We start from the raw sequence: 19,137 nt of genomic DNA, 5'->3' as shown, positions 1-19,137 counted from the left end.
AAGAGCTGACAGGGACCTTAGAGGTTATCCTTCCACAAACCTGCTTTTGTTTTTAATAGATGAGGAAAATGAAGCCCAACAATGTTATGTGACTTGCCCAGGGTCACAAGTAATAAATGGAAGATCTGAGATTTGGACACAAGGTTTTTAATTCTAGATCTACTGCCCTTCTCATTAAATCACACAGCTAATCATCATCATCATCAGACTTATCTGCTGGTTTCACTGCTTTAAATTCTAACATTCACGATTCATTCATTAGGCATAAGGTCTTTTTATCCCTTCAAATACTTTCTGTTGATATTAAAAGGCCTTTAAGAAGGATAATTCATTAAGCTATTATCAGTTATTGATAACATAGTGTAAATTAGTTTGGGGTGCACAATCTCAAGGAGAGGATAATGATATGTTTTAATAGTGAGAGGGAAGGTAGGCCTCAGTGGGTTGCTTTAGTTGGAATTCTGAAGAAAAATTATCATTCTTAATTAGTATTCACATACAGTAATATTCATACAGTTTTAAGGTTTACAATGTGCTTTACAAATATTATCCCATTTTATTTCATAATAACCCTGGAAGGTAGGTGTTATAATTATCCCCATTTTACACAGGAGGAAACTGAGGTAGGAAGAGGTTAAATGATATGTCCAGAGTCACACAGCTAGTATGTGTCCGCAGTAGGGTTTGAACTCAGCTTTGCCTGACTCCAGAGCAGCTAGGCTGCAGTGGATAGAGCACTTAAATAGGTCTTAGAATTAGGAAGACTCATCTTCATGAGTTCAAATACAGCCTCAGATACTTACTAGTTGCATTACCCTGGATTAGTCAATCCTGTTTACCTCAGTGTCCTGAGAAGAAAATGGCAAACCACTGTAGTGTCATTCCCAACAAGACTGCAAATGAGGTCAGGAAGAGTCAGATATGACTGAAACAACTCAACAAGGCAAAAAGCTTTCTGACTCCAAGTTCAGTATAGAAATACACTATGCCACCTAGCTGCCATAAGAGGAATTCAGTTTAATTTTGTTTTGTTTGGGAGGGTACACGGTGGGGGGTGGGGGAGGGAGGGAGGATTGCAGGGACACTGGAAATTAAATCAGAGGTTTAAAAGAAAAAAATTCTTCTTCAGAATTTTATCACTAGAAAGTCATGACTAATACAGATCTCAACACCCCAGAGCTCATAGGAAAGCCTGGTCTCTTACATTTCTCATGACTTTTGCAAACTAACTCAGAATAGGGAAGACTGAGCTAAGGGTACAAGGGCTACAAGGGAAGCCTAGAAAGCTGGTCAGCTTCCAAGATATGCTGCTTAGAGAGGCAGCTAAATGGGATAGAAATGCCAGGCAGCCTCCCCTGCAGGCACTTCAGCGAGGCAGGCTAGACCTTGCTACCCATTCTGTCACCTCCCAACAGTGTATTCAGATACTGTAGCCGCCCTGTTATGGTGAAGCATTGTTAGTAGTATAAGTCATTTTAAGCCTGTGCCATCTGTTCTAGGCCTTAATTATGAATTCATAAAGAATATATGTGACAATTACATCTGTAAAGGGGGGGCAAAAAAGAAATTTGTGATTTAGATCCAGACACATTGACTTTGTGCAAGAAAATATGGATAGGGTAAGGGGATAGTGGGGCAAGTGGGTATTATGCTTGAGACATATATGAGAAAGAAATAGATAGGTAAATTGATAGTGGCACATAGGCAGGTAAATAGATCAAGAGACAGACAGGCAGACAGAGAGACAGACATTAGATAGATAGATAGATAGATAGATAGATAGATAGATAGATAGATAGATAGATAGATAGATGATAGATAGATAGATAGATAGATAGATAGATAGATGATAGGTAGATAGACAGATAGGTAGATGGATAGATAGATAGACAGAAAGACAGACAGACAGACAGACAGATAGATAGATAGATAGATAGATAGATAGATAGATAGATAGATAGATAGATAGATAGATAGATAGATAAACCTGCTTCAGGAAAAGATACACAAATTAACTTTAGAAATAAACTCTAGACCATTAAACTAGAGAGGCCAACTAGAGTGGCCTACCAGAGTTAATAAAGAAGATCCCTGCCCTAGGAATGATTATTTCAAGGGTGTATTTTTTCATTTCCATGGTTCAGAAAGTCCTTATTTCCTCTGAGCCTCAGTTTCTACATCAATGAAACAAGAATGATAAGACACCATAAAGAGCACTTTTGAGTAATAGGGACAATACTGATCCTCATCCAGCAAAAAGTAATGAATCTTGGCCAAATCCAATATTAGCACAAAGGCAAATGAACGCTAAGAAAATCAGGCCATACAGTATTGCAAGGAGGCATTAAACAGAGCAGTGAACAGACTACTGGCCTTAAAGTCAAGAAGACCATAGGACACATCTCACTTCTAACTCTGATTGGTTATGTGATCCTGGGAAAAATCACTTAATCTCTCACTGTTTGAGTTTCCACATCTATAAAATTAGAAAAAGAGTGCCTATTTCACAGGTGGGAGGCTGTAATTATAAAAAGAGACAGCATAATGAGATCACTTTACAAACTTTAAAGTGCAACATAAATGTTAGTTATTACTATAATTATCAATATTATCTTAGAATATCTCTGTGAAATACATTCTGTCTAGTTTTCAATTCAATTCAGTTCTATAATAATTTATTAATTACTTACTCTGTGCAGGGTCCTGCACTACAGAACTAATGACCCAAAGTCAAAAATGAAAAATAGCCCTAAAAAGTTAGTTTACATGCAACTCTAATATATAAATTGGTTTGGTCATTGTCCATTCTCAAAGAGAATGACATCACTATGTTGGAGTCAAAGTACAGTGTGTCTGACTAACTGGTCAAGACCAATATGAGTTCTGAAGGCTATACCACAGGTCAGGCACAAATAGACTCTGTGAACATTTGGAGTGGAGATGTCTCTAAATTCGCACATCTCACATTTTTTTTTGAGCTACTACAATTCTGCTTCACACCCTTTAGAGCACAATACCTTTTTTGAATCAGGCACACCATGCTAGACAGTCCTCTACCAATGTCTCCCACATCATGTAATCAATCCCAAAGTTCTTCAGAAAGACTTATTTGTACTTAAGTATTTCAGGAATATCACTTTGACAGCTAAGTGGAGAATAGACTGGAACAAGGAGAGACATGGCAAGAAAAGCAACCAGGAAGCTACTGAAATAATCCAGGCATGAGGTGACGAGAGCCTGGACCAGAGTTGTAGTGTCAGAGTAAAGAAGGTCATGTATATGAGAGATATGGTGAAAAGTAGACTGAACAGGACTTAGTAATTGCTTGGGTATGAGGAGTGAAGGAGGCAGTGAGCAGTTGAGGATAATATCTAGGTCATGATTCCAAGGGGCTGAGAAGTTGATGATATGCTCAACAGTAATAGGGAAGCTATAAAGAAGGTAGGGTTTGGGGAGGAGGGGAATAATGAGTTCAGTTTTGGAAGTGCTGCATTTAAGACAACTATAACACATCCAGTTCAAGATGTCCAAGAGATTGTTGGAGATGCAAGGCTGGAAAGTAGCAGAGATATTAGAATTGGACAAATAGATATGAAAATCATCTGCATAAACTCAAGAGTTGATGAGATCACCAAGGGAAATACAATAGAGGGTGAAGGGAAGAGGGCCCAGGAGAGACCTCAGTTAGCAGGTACAACCTGGATGAAGATTCACCAAAGTAGAGTGAAAAAAGTGGTCAGATCGATAGAAGAACCAGGAGAGAACAGTATTATGAAAACTTAGAAAAAAACAAGTATTAAGAAGAAATGATCATCAATATTATAACTTTCAGAGAAGTCAAGAAGTTAAAGGTTTTTTGAAAGGGCTATTAAATTTGATGATTAAGAGATCATTGGTAACTTCAGAGAAAGTAGTTTCAATTGAATACTGAAGACTGAACCCAGAGAGATAAGAGAGTGAGAGAAAAGAAAGCAAAAGCATTGATTTACATGTCCTCAAGAATTTTAGCCATGAAATGGAGAAGATATAGGATGATAGCTAGCAGGGATGGATAGATCAATCCAGGGTGTTTTTTAAGGCTACAGGGCAGAGAAATGGGTATATTTGTAGGCAGTAGGGCAGCAGACAGTATACAGAACTGAAGATTAGTGAGACAATAGGGACAATAATGGAGGTGATCTGCTGAAGAAGATAGGATGGAGAAGGATCACTTGTGCAAACATAAGGGTTATTGGTGGAAAGAAAGATCACATCTTCATGTGAGAAAGAGGAAGCAGTAAAAAGAAGTGCTTTCCAAGTATCTTAGACAGCATAAACAAAGATTTAGAGGTAGAAAATTGTGTGCTCCCTTTCCTTGGAAGCTTTCAGGAAGAAAGGAACATCTAGACAAAGATGAACATGGTAGTGGACATTCCTTTCATATGTGGGTTGGACCAGATGATCAATGAGGTTTCAACTTTCACACTCAGTTTTCTATGAGATAGAATAACAAGTTTAGGGAATAGCATATGTAGGCAAATTTGGCCAGAAAGAAGAGTATTATTGATACTGTGAAATTAGTATAGAAGTGAAGATTAGAGCCAGATTGTAAAGCACTATAAATATTAATCTGGGATGTTTGCTTTTTATCCTAGAGTCAATAGGAAGCTTCTAAAGACACCTGAGTAAGAGAATAACATGATTAAGTCTATTCTTTGAGAAGATAATTTTGAAAGCTGGATGGATTTGAATTTAAAAGGGTTGCGTTGAGTTATGCATCCTTCATCTTTGAGGAAGACCAATGACATCATGGGGCGATGTCTTGACATAAGTGTGAATTGGATTTAAGGGAAGCAGAGTTGCATGAAGTCATCGGCCTTACTTTCTCTTCAAGAGTCAGTCCAGTAGCAATACAAAAGACAGGACTACTGGATTTGGCCCAAGATGCAGTAGGTGACTTTGGTATCTTTGATGTCTGACCAAGTATGCTCTAAGAGCTCCACAGTCCATGCTTTAGCCACTTTCAAAGCCATTGGAACAAACTGTTCTAATCTATCCATTCCAACAGAAGAAGTCTTCAGACACTTGGGGTACTAATCTTCCTAACTTACTAACAGGTTTGAGGCCTGTTGGTTACCCTTACCTTGGTTTAGCCTATCTACCAAGATAGTTTTATAGGGTATGGCTGCTGCACATGCTACAGCTTCTTGGAGCCACAGGTGAGAGTTGGGTGTCAGGAAAGAGGCTGTCAGAAGACAAAAGAAGTAGCAGACTGTTGCAAAACTCCAGACAAGAGGTGATCTAGACCTGAAGTAGAGTACTGATGATTGGTGAAAAGAAAAGGACAGATGTGAGAGATGTTGTACAGATAAAGGTGATAATTGAAAATCCATGGACTATGGGGAAATGGCAGAGCTAAAGGAGTGGGGAAAAAAATTAAGGATGATTCTGAGGTTTCAAATCTGGATAATTTGAAGGATGAATTAGTTGGCTGTTCCCTAAATGTTATATTTATCTTCTTCCTACAGAACTCTCAAAAATTGTTCTTCCCTGCTTCCCCATACTAGCAATGCACTCATTCACTTTACTCACTCACTCACTCATATCTCTTCCCTATTGTAATTATCATCTTTCATCAAGAATCACCTCACCTTTGAAGTTCTCTCTGATTTTCCCCCTTCTTTGCAGCTTTCTCTTGCCTCAAATGATCTGTGTACATACTATACCTCTCCCCCCTTACTCACCCCCCTGCCAAAAAAGTAAGATCCTAGACAGAAAGGATTGTTTTGGCTTTGCCTTTGTATCCCTGGCATCTTGCTGAGCACTTTGCACACAGAAAACATTTAATGAAAGCTTGTTGAATAGAATTGACTAAACCGTGTCATAGCTTTCTCTTGATCTAGCAGTCTAGTAACCCTGTCCAAAAGATGGCCTGTGTGAGTGCGTGATAAATACAAGCAAGAAGGGTATGTAAGGAAGTCAGTAGCTATGTCAGCTCTAATGAATGCGAGGAACTGAGTCCTGCTTCATGACTTTAAATTAAAACAAACCAAATCAACACATATTTATTGACTGCCTACTCTTTACAAGGCATGATACTGGGCCAATCAGGGCCCGGAGGGGATTTCCATGACAGGTACTAATATAGAACCATTAAGTATAGAGTCCATCAAGAGTTCCTTAAAACCAAATACATAACAAAGAAGGTTATCAGAATTCACAAGCCCTTGTGAGAAGTGTTGTTCCGTCATTTTTACTCCTGTCCAACTCTTCATGACCACATTGGGGTTTTTCTTTGCAGAATTACTACAGCTGTTTGTCATTTCCATCTCCAGCTCATTTTACAGATAAAGAAACTGAGGCAAACAGAGTTACATGCCTTGCCTGGAATCATACAACTGGTAAGGGTCTGAAGCCACATTTAAACCCAGGAAAATGAGTTTTACTGACTCCAAGCCTGGCACCCTCTCCCCTGTGCCACCTAGCTGCCCTGTCAGAAGTGCTGACTGCCTTTAATGAATCAGAGCTAGTCAATGATTTGCATTCACTGGCACTTTCCTGCCAGAAAGCAGCAACAACTACAACTCATTTATGTATCACATCAAGGATTACAAAACCAATACAGACAACAATCACAACAGTGTCAAGAGAAAGACCAATCACAACGCAATCAAAATTGAATTTTGATTAATTTCAATCAAAATTGACCTAAGAAGCTTGAACTAAGACATGAGTTGCAGCAAACCCATGAAGTAGGTAGCCTAAGTATTAGCAGCCCCATTTTATATCTTTTGCTCATTGTAACACAATTATTAAAAATCTGAGGCAGTTTCAAACCTAGGACCTTACTTTCATGCCCAGTGCTCTATATACCACACTGTGTGTCTCTTTAAGTAATAATGGCTAACAATTAAAAAGTACTTAAAAGTTTACAAAGTGTTCTTCATCATCATAATAGCATTTATATAGCATCACTATGTGTCAGGCACTATGCTCAAATGTTTGATTCTCACAACAAACCTGGGAGGTAGGTCCTATTATATTATTAACCTACAGTTGAGGAAACGGAGGCAAATAGAAGTTAAGTGAATTGCCCAGAGCTGCACAGTCAGCAAGCACCTGAGGTCAGATTTAAACTTAGGTCTTCCTAATTCCAGTTCTAGCACTCTATCCACTACACTATCTAGTTGCTTTCCAAAGTCCAAGTCACCTGACCAAGATCACACATGCAGTGTTACAACTATTTGAATCCAGCTCTTGCTGACCCCGTCATACCCACAGTTGTCAAAGTGTGGTGCAGAGATTTCTGAAGGTCTCTGAGTTTGTTTCAGGGGTCCATGAAGTCAAACCTACTTTTATAATACAAGATATTTTAATTCTAATACAATAAATATTGATAAATACAACCCACATAAACAAAAGCTTTGGAAGAGGGGTGTGCTCTCAGTCATTTTTAAGAGAGTAAAAGGGTCCCAAGACCAAAAAGTTTGAGAATTGCTGTTTCTCAATGAAGACTATTCTTCAGAAGCATAAGAAAGAGATTTGTCATTGCTATCATAATTTCAGAATTGAGAGGGGCTCTAGAAGAGATCATCTAGTTCAAATAAATCATTTTTATAGATGAAGAAATTAAGGCCCATAGAGATTAAATGACTTGTCCGAGAGAGCAAAAGTAGTCAGTAGCAGAGCTTGGCTTTAAACCAAGGTTCTCTGAATCTAATTACAATACTCTTTCCAGTATGCCACTACTGGTAGTGTTAGTCTTTCTTTTTTTTGTTAGTCTTTGTAACGTTATTGGGACCACTTCATGAGGTTTCATTTCAAAAAGGATAGTTTCTATATACGTGTCCAGTGTTTTAGGTAAACACATTGATAAAGTGGTACCTTGTTCATTTTAAACAACCTCAAATCTTAAACTAGAGAACTTCATATCTGAAGAATAAAAGTTACATCACCTTAATTCATGTTGCTACCCATATCTGCTAGAAGGATGTGATAGTCATCAAAAATAAGAAAATTCTCATGAACACCAAAATATTCATGACAGCACTTCTTGTGGTAGCAAAGAAATTAAAACCAAGCAGATAACCATCACTTAGGAAATGGCTAAGCACATTGTGGCATGTAAATGTAATGACAGTATTATTATACTGGAAGAAATTATGAACATAAAGAAGTATGAAAATATTTATTGATGCAGAGTGATGCAAGTGGTGCAAGAAGAGACAAAAAATAATATACACAATGCTCACAACAGTGTAAAGAGGAAGACCAATCACAACACAATCAGAATTGAATTTTGATTCATTTAAATCAAAATTGACCTAAGAAGAAGCTTAAACTCAGAAATGAGATGTGAGAAGATGCCTCCCCCACAGAACTTCCATGCCCATGGAACTTCCGTGACCTGAATTCAAATATGGCATCACAAACTTACTAGCTGTGTGACCTTGGGCAATATACCTCCCATGTACCTCCCATCTCTGATCTTGATTTCTACCTAGCCTCACTAGAGATTTCAGATATTTTCCCTTAAATAGGATCAGATTCTATTTCTTGGTTTGAATTGAACTTTTACTCCCAGTAAAAAGCTTATTCATTCATGTTTTCTGGTATGTTCTATTCCATTCACTGTTCAATGGATAAATGAATTTACAAGCTATTTGCTATTTCTAATGGTCTTTTGCGTAATCAACACTTGTAGGAAGGAGTTAAGTGGGAGATGATAAGCTAAGGGCTAGCAACTACAGAATGAGCTTTTGTGCTATACCATAATCAAACCCAAAAAGTCGAAATATTTGAGGGGAATAGATATAATTCTGATCTGATATTCTTCCTGGAGACAGGCAGAGCAAAAAATAACCATCTATCCACTTGTCTTTTCCTGTTTGTCTGAAGGGGGAAAATAGTAGTCTTTGGTGAAGGATAGGTCGAATTCCAGAGATATCTATTCATGATGTCCACCAGTTGTATTTAGATCATCTAAGTAGATCTACCAATCTTACAGCAGACACACACACAGAGGTCATACAGATCACATTCACACTTCAATCTACTTTTCTTTTCACTGACTTCAGTGGTTCCTTTGAAAAATCTAGGAAACATAAATGCAGATATTTATCATGTTATTCTCATTTAAAAATGGGAACAAAATTACTTTCACTCCCTTGCTCCATGGTTGCTATGGGAAAATTATTTTGTAAAACTTAAAGTATAATTATTATATAACTGTTTATTACTACTAGTAGTAGCACAATAATCATCATTATTATTACTATTTTCCAGCCTCTGAACTGTGTTGGGTAAGATACGACATAAATATGACATGACACATTTCTCAGCCTTAGGGATCTTATAATCTTTCCATAAGAGTATTGAGTTGCGATCCCTCTGGCCATGGAATTGTTAAAGGTCTCCAAGGAGAAGAGAGCCATTAAGTTCATCCAAAAAAAGGTTGGGAAGTTACATCGGGCCAAGAGGAAGAGGGAGGAGCTCAGCAATGTCCTAGTTGCCATGAGGAAGGCTGCTGCCAAGGACAAAACTGGACCCTGCCAACCTTCCCCACTTACCCAATAAAGATTTGACAAATTAAAAAAAAAAAAGACTTAAGTGGTATGGTGCATAATGATGGGCCTGGAGTCTTAAAGACCTGAATTCAAGTATGGTGTCACAAACTTACTAGCTGTGTGACCTTGGACAATTCACTTAACATCTATTTACCTCAGTCCTCTCAGACAGAAACTGGGAATAATAATAGCCACTATTCCCTCAGAATTGTTATAAGGATCAAATGAGATAACAATGGTAAAGTGATTGACTTTACAATTTACAGGTAGTTACTAGAAAATGGTAGACGCCTAATGCAAACATGTTTCCTTCCCTTCTCTCCCAATATATATTAAGGTACTTGCCCAAAGTCACACAGGTAGTAAGTTGTATAGCTTGTCTTTATTTTTTCTTCTTTAATATTTTTTGGCATCTACTCCTTCAGTGTTTTAAATTTGAATTCTTTTGTTACTGTACCACTTGTGCTCATTTGTATTGAATGTCAACCTAATTTACATTTTTTCAATGTCATTTTAAACATTTCATTCTATTCTCTCAGAAGATTAGTGACCCCATTTATTTTAAAGTCTTCTTCACAAATTACTGGTTTAGTTTCAGTCCTTTTCATCCAAGTGATCAATAAACATATTAAATAGTTAAAAACCCAGGACTGATATCTGGGACAACCAGGATGCAAAATTATTAATAATTACTCTTTGATAATGGTCTTCAAATCAACTGTTCACCCATTCAACTGCCAAGATAGCATTTCTCTAGATTGTGGGCAGGAATATAATGTAAGCAAAAATAAAAAGCTTTGCTGAAATCAGGATAGATTATATCTGTCACTTTCTCTTTGTCTATGTGGTCTGTCACTCTTATCATAGGAGGAAATTACTTTGATCTAGAATGATTTATTCTTTACTGAGCCATGCTGGCTGCTGTATAGTATGTCTTTCTAAGTGGCTGCAAATTGAATGACTGACCACTTCCCTTAGTATCTTCCCAGATAATAAGTTGAAAGGATCCATAATATCTAAGGTCATCCTTTTCAGCTATGGAGTGAAGTATAAAGAGAGTGCTAGATATAGTCACTCTCAGACAAGAGTTCCGATCCCAGCTCTACCACTTGCTACTTGTATGACTTTGGGCAAGTCATTTAACATCTTTAGGGATCATTTGCTGAATATGAAAGATGAGCAACTGGGGCAAATGACTTGAAATGTTCCTTATGGCTCCAAATCTACAATCTTTTTTTTAAAAATCCTACATTTTCAAAAGATACCAATCTTCTCTGTTCCATGATATCTTCCCCTCAAATGGTTAGTGTTTTTACACATTATCATCTACATCTTTTGAGGATTTTTCCACCTCCCTCCAATTCTGACCCCAGAGGGATCACATCTCCAACTTTATCATAAAAGTCAATAATAAATATGATTCATTTTCTGTTCATTCATTTTATATCTAATATTCCTAAGAAATATCTATTCCAGCAAGACTATGAAGCCCTATCAAACTTACCACTACCGTTTAGAACTCATTCTCAAAAATCAAGGGGATCTGGAATTGTGTTTTGGCTAAAACTTGTTTTTCAGAAATTCTGGAATATTTTAAGAGGCTGGCAAGTCCTTTTTAAGAAAGAGGAGTCCAGCTAAGTTGATGAAAGGATACTGAACATCCTAAGGAACAACCACAAATAAAACTGAGATGGTCCCAGGCAACAAGAACAGGCAGTTGCTCTGGTTGTGAATGTCATCCATTGTTGCTTTCAGCAAACTACGGATCCAGAAAATAGGTAAGTGCTAATGACCCCAAGTAAAAAGCAGCCTATCTATTTTCATACGCACACCTAGGAGAAATTACACCTTTCTGACAACTTGATTTAGATGAAATGTCATGAGAAAAAGAATGTGCTCAATTTTTCAACAGGGGAAAAAAATCTAGTAGGGAATTGTGTCAGGTCTTAGAGGTAAGATTTTCTTGGTATTAAGCTGATAGTATCCTGTGTCTAATGACAGGACCTTGTACTGTATATATGCGTAATATCTCTCAACTCACATTCAGTATTTTAGAGCCATTTCTGAGTACTTAGCTTTTTACTCCGCACGTAGTAGGTACTCAATGAGTAGTTGTTAAGTGATTATATATTTATCCTCAAAATATACATAGATTTCAGAATAATATAATGGATTTCAGGAAATAGGACATAGATTGCAATCTTTCTTCCTGTGTGACCTTGGATGAATCACATCATCGCATGAGGCTTTAGCTTTTTCACCTGCAAAATGAAAGGGTTTGACTAGATGATTTCTCAGGTACTATTCGGCTGTACATCCATGAGAGCACATGACAACTGCTCCATGTCATGGGCCATGAAAGTACATGACAATTCTCACCCATTCTACAGAGGCAGAAGCTGAGTCTAAAGTAAATACTCATAGATGACAGGGTATGGGAATGCTTAGCTTCTTTAGGATAGCATCTGGATATGTAAGCATACATATACATGAACTTGCTCATACAATTTGATTTTTTAAAACCTGATGAAAAAGGTTTTCACCAAGATGAGAGAGTCTAATAAATTCCACTAATGTAGAACTGAAAGGTTTATAGCAAATTATCAAGCAATACCTTGCTGGCATCTTTTTCTACAAAATTAAACAAAATACGAATTGAAAAAGTGGGGTATGCAAGTGACAACTTGGAAGCCTGCCTCAAACTGCAGCAAAAGAGATTAAATTGGATAAAAGAATGAACTTCTTTTTAAAATTTTGTTTATTTATTTTTAGTTTTCAGTTTTCCATATTCAATTCAACATTCAAGGTTTTGAGTTCCACATTTTCTCCCCATCTTTCCCCTCCCCTCACCCCAAGATGGCATGTAAATTGATATAGCTTCAACACACATATTCATATGAAACTTATTTTCATATTAGTCATGTTGTACATAAGAATTAGAACCAATGGGAGAAGCCCTGAGAAAGAAGAAACAAAAAAGAAAAAAGAGAGAGAGCAAATAATATGTTTCAATGGACATCCAGATTCCATAGTTCCTTTGCTGGATGTGGACAGCACTTTTATGGATGAACTTATTGGCCAAAGTCTCTAAGATGGACACAAGTGACCTAAGAGAGCTGGAGTGTCCGTTTCTGTGGAAAATTTTACCAATGAGATTTGTAAATGTCTACATTAAACAATTTAAATGTGTCTCTTTCTGGAGGAAGGCAAATAAATGTCACTAACCTGAATCTTGAGTCTGTCCAATTCTATTCATTCTATAATCCTACAGCCAGTTCTGAGATTTTCTGAGATTCTGAGAGCAGAAAGGGTAATGATGGCTGATAATGATAAGTGATTTATAATAATGATGATGACAATAATTATCCTTTTTCCTGTCCTGTCCCTTCCCACCTCCCTCTTATTCTGAGATGGGTCTCCTGGGATCATCCCAGTCTCTGAGGCAAACTTCTCATATTTCTTTCATCTTTTCCCCAGAATATTTGACTTTTAACAATAGCTTAATGAAAGAACTGTTGTGGTAAATTCTGACCAGAACAGTTCTAAAATGGCAGTACCTGTTGAGATATAACAAAAATACATAGATAAAACAAAATACAACAAAGATACGATATTTGATGTGCATTAAGTCACTGGAATCTTAACTTCCTATTAAAAGGAGTTATCCACATGCTACTCTATTTAAAAATCTACTAGGTATACCCCATAAGCAGGAGGAACAGGAGAGCACTGCAGATATCAAGGGCAGCAGAATAGTCAAAACAGTCTCTGAGGGAGAACAGTCCCTTTGCCCCCACCCCCACCTCCACCCCCCACCTCCACCCCCCTTCAGTGTAATTTTGTTCAATTCATTTCCGTTTAACTCATTTAAAGTGAATGCAAGAAATATTAGCACCAACGAGAGAGGGATGCCATGTCAGTCTCTAATACTTGCGTAATTCTTCAGGCAATCTTAGATTATTCCCAACCCAGCCAAGTCAGTGAGCTGGTATTTGTGTGGCTACAGCAGTGGGTATATTGAATTACTTTATAAGGTGGAAATAAAAGGTAGACAAATTGAATAAGTAAGTAAATATAAGTAATTGATATGGATTGGCTATTAGCTAGGAAATGGACATTTAGAAAGCATATCCATACTTAAGCAGTTACAATTTACTTGCCATAGGTGTTGGTAAAGTAGAGTTTGCCAATTTCATTTCTACTGTCCTTCCAAATAGTTGTATCCAATAGAGTTGTATCTCTATTTCCCTTCTTGCTCCCCTTGTTGGACCAGGTATAAGGACTGCTTTGCATGCAGTACCTGTAAACATGTAAAATTTGTACAAGGACATCTTCCATGAAAATGATTTGTAATTTGTAGACTTACTACCTGGAAGATGCCTTATAATGCAAAATCCCTATCTTTTGGCCTATTGAATTTGGTGGTGTTTTTTTTCCTGGGTTTTTTGTTTCATTTTGTTTTCTCCAAATAAACTTAATTTTTAAAGATAAAAAAATAAAAATAAAGTGAATGTAACCAACGTCATTCAATGCTTACTGCAAAGACTCTGTTGGGCAATATCAGAGACATAAAAGAAGGGAACATTGTCCCTAGTTTCAAGGGGTTTTCAGCCAGGTTGAGGATTTAGGACATACACACATTAAACAAAGAGCAATACAACTAAGATACAATCAAAATGTGTACAGGATTTAGACATAAAGGGAGATACCATAAGCAAATGAGGAGAGCGAGGAATAGTTCACCTGTCAGATCTATGGAGGAGGGAAGAATTAATGACCCAACAAGAGATAGAGGGCTTTATGAAAAGGAAAATGGATAATTTTGATTATATTAAATCAAAAAGGTTTTACAGAAACTAAACCAATGTCATCAAGATTAGAAGAAAGCAGAAAGCCAGGAAAAAATTTTTACAACAAATGTCTCTGATAAAGACCTCATTTCTCAAATACATAGAGAATTGAGTCAAATTAATAAGAATGCGAGTCATTCCCTAATTGATAAATGGTCAAAGGATTTGAACAGGTAATTTTCAAATGAATAAATCAGAGCTATCTATAGTCATAAGTAAAAATGTTCTAAATCACTATAGAGGAATGCAAATTAAAACAACTCTGAAGTACCACTTCACATCTATCTGATTGGCTAATGGGAGCCCTGCAACCAGGTTGTCAAGTCAACAGGCTAACATGACAGAAAAGGGAAATAATAAATGTTGGAGAAGATGTGGGGAAAATGAGGCATCAATAGACTATTGGTGAAGTTGTGAACAGATCCAACCATTCTGGAGAGCAATTTGGAACCAAGTTCAAGGGACAATCAAACTAAGCATGCTCTGATCCAGCAATACCACAAATAGGTCTGTATTCCAAAGAAATCATAAAAAAGGGAAAAGGATCTATAGGTACAAAATTATTTATAGCAGTTTTTTTGTGGTGGTAAAGAATTAGAAATTGAGAGGATGCTCACCAATTGGAGAATGACTGAACAAGTTGTGATATATAAATGTGTGATGGAATATTAATGGGTTATAAGAAATGACAAGCAGGATGATTTCAGAAAAACCTGGAAAGACTTACATTAACTGATGCAAAATGAAGTGAGAAGAACCCGGAGAACACTGTATATAGTAATAACAACATTGTACAAAGATCAACTATGATGGACTTAGCTCTTTTCAGCAATACAATTATCCAAGACAATTCCAAAAGGTTCATGATTGAAGATACTATCTACATCCAGAGACAGAACTGATGGAGTCTGATTGTGGATTGAAGCATATTATTTTCACTTTTATTTGTTTTTTCTATTGTTTACCATCTTAGAGAGGAGGGAAGGGAAGGAGGAAGGGACAGACGGAGAAAATTAGGAACTCAAAATTTTATTTTAAAAATGAGTGTTAAAATTGTCTTTACATATAATTTTAAAAATACTATTTAAAAGAAAAAAACAATGACCAATACAAAACAATTTATATTGTGCCCAATTACGGAATTCGGTTAAGTGTGACAGGGGATTAGAAAAAGGAACAATCACTGTATGCAAAGAATCTGGTGAAGGAAGACATTATTGGAGGTGGAAAGTAGTTCTGTAATAAAAACACTATCTACAAGCATTCATCTCTCTAATTTTCCCAACAAGGTTTAGTCTATTTTTCCCTTAATATGCTAATAGTTATTAGTAAAATAAGCAATAATAGTAATGATAACACTAACAACAATAAAAATAGTGTTTATATAGCCTCTACTATTTAGCAGACACTGTGCTAGGTACTTTAAGAATATCTCATTTTATCCTCACAACAACCCTGAGAGGTAGGTACTACAGCTTTCCCAAACAACTGATTGACCCAGCTGGACTAAGAATAAGAACGTGCCTCCTTTGAATGTGACCATATTTAAATTGCTTCCGGGTCAGAGGGCATAAAAATGTTCACCCATGTGGAGTTCTTCAGACCTGACTGATGTTTCAAAACCCAGAGGTCACCATACCCTGTCATATGGATCAGATGGGTTTCCGCATTGAGACATAGGGATTCTGTCTACCCAAGCTAAAGGCTGCTGTTTCCTTGTTAGCTATTCTTGAATATTTTTCTATGCTATCACTTAAAAAACAATAAGAAGAAGAAAATAAACACACACAACTTCCTTTTGTTAACTGTTGAACATGTTTTATTTCATTTCACCATCAAAGCCAAACTAAAAGTGACTGGCCTGAATCAGGCCTACCTTTAAGAAGATCAGAGAACCCTATTTAAGAGTGGGAGAGACAGTAAAATGGAAAGATTAGAATCTGGCACTGAGAGGCTCAGGCTAGCAGCATCTATCCCTGAGTTATCTGTTCAACTGCTTTGTTGACTACTCATTTGAGGTTTTGATTCCTCAGACTGATTTCAATATTTCAGAAGTTCCATGGCTTAATCAGCCTGGATATTTCCTTCATGTCTTAGTAGACAGCTTCTCAAGAGTTCCTGTAACTCCAAAAATTCTTCATTACAAAGCCAATCTTCTGATGAAGCCTCCCCAAAGATAACTAGAATGGACTTCAGACAACAGACATATTTCCCTTGCCAAGATTGTACTCAAGCCCTTCCAAAATTGTCAGGGCATGCCAGAGTTTGCCATCTGCTGGCACAGCTTTCAAAGACTCCTTGTCATCTCAATGGTATGACTAGGCATCAGAGGAAGACTCTATGGAGAAGTTCTCAGAGTACCCATCTGGAATCTTCCTTGGTAGGGATAATTGCATGCATTTTTATTTTTTGTCAACTCTATGATTTTATCATGACAAGAAATTTCTCTTAAGGAAACTCCCTCTACCAATTCATATCAGCACCTTCTCTGCAAAGTTGCCATTGCCAACACCTGAGCACTGAGAAGTTAAGTGACTTGCCTAAAGTCACATACTAATTATGTTTCTGAGTCAGTACTTGAGTGACATCTTTGTGGCTTTGAGGCCAAACTGACTCAGTAGATTATTATGTTAGCTTACGTATCTACTAGCTCATATACATTTATTTAGTACATAGGATATTTAGTACATAGAGAATAGAGAACTAATCTTAGAGCCAAAAACATCTGGGTTCAAGTCCTTCCTCTGATATGCATTGGTGGTGTAACGCTGAACAGGTCACTTAACTTCTCATGGCTCTAGACCACTCTCTAAGATGCCTACTAGAATGGATAAGAAGGCATTTCCTCAACAGGAATTCCCTGTTAACAATGAAACCACAGACCTTGTCCTGTGTTTAAGTATATAAAAGTAAGTTGTATTTTATGGGGATTAGATTGACCTTGGTTGGCCCCAGAGAACAGAACTAGAATCAGTATGTGGAAGAAAAGAAGACTTCTGCTCAGAATAAGAACAAACTTCCTAAATACTAGAGGTATCCAAAAATAAAAAGGATCCCCTAGGGAAGAGGTTAGAATATTCTATGCTGCTGGCTCCTGGAGGTTTCAAGGAAGGATGGATGACTACTATTCAGGAGATGCTGAAAGCAGGATGACTTATTCGAATAAAGGTTGTAAATGTTCTGAGAAGTCCCTTCCACATGTAAAGTGCTATGAAAAATACATAATTGGTATGAGCAGTGGGTAAGATGTATTTCAGGACTCAAAGAAAAGACTTGCTCAAGTACAGAAAGAAATAAATACCACTGAGTAGTAACTGAGTTAGAAACAGAAGTCTATTTGGGAGCTGCTTAAAAGATAAGTGGGAGAATAAAAATTTGGCAGCCAAAAAACTGAAGTGACCTTATGTTACTCCAAGAGTGAAATAAAACCAGGACACTGACCTTGATGGTGTGAAGTAAAATAATAACAGAACTCATGACAACTCTTATGACTGTAGAGACCAATTGTGACATTGGAGCATAGGCAGTGAAATAGTCTCCCTCTTCTGGTCGAGACGTGATGGGTTACAGGTACCAGCTAAGGTATATGCTATTAGACAAGGCTTGTATATTGGATTTTTTTTTTTTTTTGCTTAACTATAATCCTTCTTATGAAGGAAGGTGAAGGTGTGGCCTTAAGAGAGAGAGAGCAGCATTAAAAAGGTTAGCATTAAAATGTTTATTGAATTTTTAAAAGAAGAAGGCATAGTGTCCAGGACTAGAGATAACAGTCCTATTTTATTCTTTCTTGGTCAGAACATATTTAAGCACTATACTCGGTTCAGGCATTGAATTTAAGAAAGGGGCATTTTATAAGCTGGAATATACTTAAAGGATGGCTCAGAGACTTCCAGTCTATTTCTTCCATAATCCATCTTACACATAGCTCCAAACTGATATTCTTAAAATGCAGGTATGACCTTATCATTCCCCTGCCCAAGAAGCATCAATGGCTCCTTCTTGTCTACTGGATGAAAGACAAACTCTTCCATTTGACTTATTTGATTCTTCTAATTTTGTTTCCAGTTCATCTGACCAAGCTGATGACACATTACTCCACATAATGAACAATATATTTTAGCCAAACTGACCCATGGCCCCAGTACAGGACATTTTGTCTTCTCTCTCTCAGTGTAGAGACAGAGGCTGTTCCCCATGCCTAAAATACCTTCCCTCTTCATCATTGCCTCTTGGAATCCCTAGCTGTCTTCAAAGCTCAGCTCACATTCTACCTCCTTCACTGGGAGAGCTTTGGAGCCAAAGGTCCTGAATTCAAAACTCAGCTCTGTCTAATTTATGACCTATGGGATGTCACTACCTCTCTTGGCCTCATTTTCCTCATCTCTAAAATGAAGGAATTGGACTCAATGCCTTCTGGTGCTCCTGTCAGCTCTGGATCTATGGTCCCATGGAGCTAGTAGCAGTCCCCAGCTCTTCCTTATTCCTCCACCAACCATTAATATTCTCTTCAACCTTGTATATACTATGTATTAACTTATCTGCTTATATTTTGAAGAAACTTCTCTCTTCCCTTAGTAAAATGATAGTTCCTTAAGGACTAGAAATATTTGGATTTTGTGTTTGTTCGACCAGCACAATGGCTTGTATATCATAGGTTCTTAATAAACACTTGATAGATTGAAGGACCTCAGGATCAGGTGATTTAAAGACTAGTTGAAGAAACTAAGAATTTTAAGTCTAGA

At 37.2% G+C, this 19,137-nt stretch overlaps 1 long non-coding RNA gene across 1 annotated transcript in view; it reads left to right on the top strand.

Moving 5' to 3' along the window:
* Positions 1-17,951: 17,951 nt before the first annotated feature.
* The window catches only part of LOC140509057 (uncharacterized), a 38,014-nt gene continuing 36,828 nt past the window's right edge, over positions 17,952-19,137 (top strand). The window contains exon 1 of the long non-coding RNA XR_011968554.1: positions 17,952-17,977. This is a non-coding gene — a long non-coding RNA (uncharacterized lncRNA). The remainder of the gene's footprint in view (positions 17,978-19,137) is intronic.

The sequence above is a fragment of the Notamacropus eugenii genome, chromosome 5 (genome assembly GCF_028372415.1).
Source record: "Notamacropus eugenii isolate mMacEug1 chromosome 5, mMacEug1.pri_v2, whole genome shotgun sequence".
In the NCBI taxonomy this organism is placed as follows: domain Eukaryota; kingdom Metazoa; phylum Chordata; class Mammalia; order Diprotodontia; family Macropodidae; genus Notamacropus; species Notamacropus eugenii.
The sequence above is the reverse complement of the archived record's forward strand: the minus strand, read 5'-3'. Positions and strand labels throughout refer to the sequence as shown.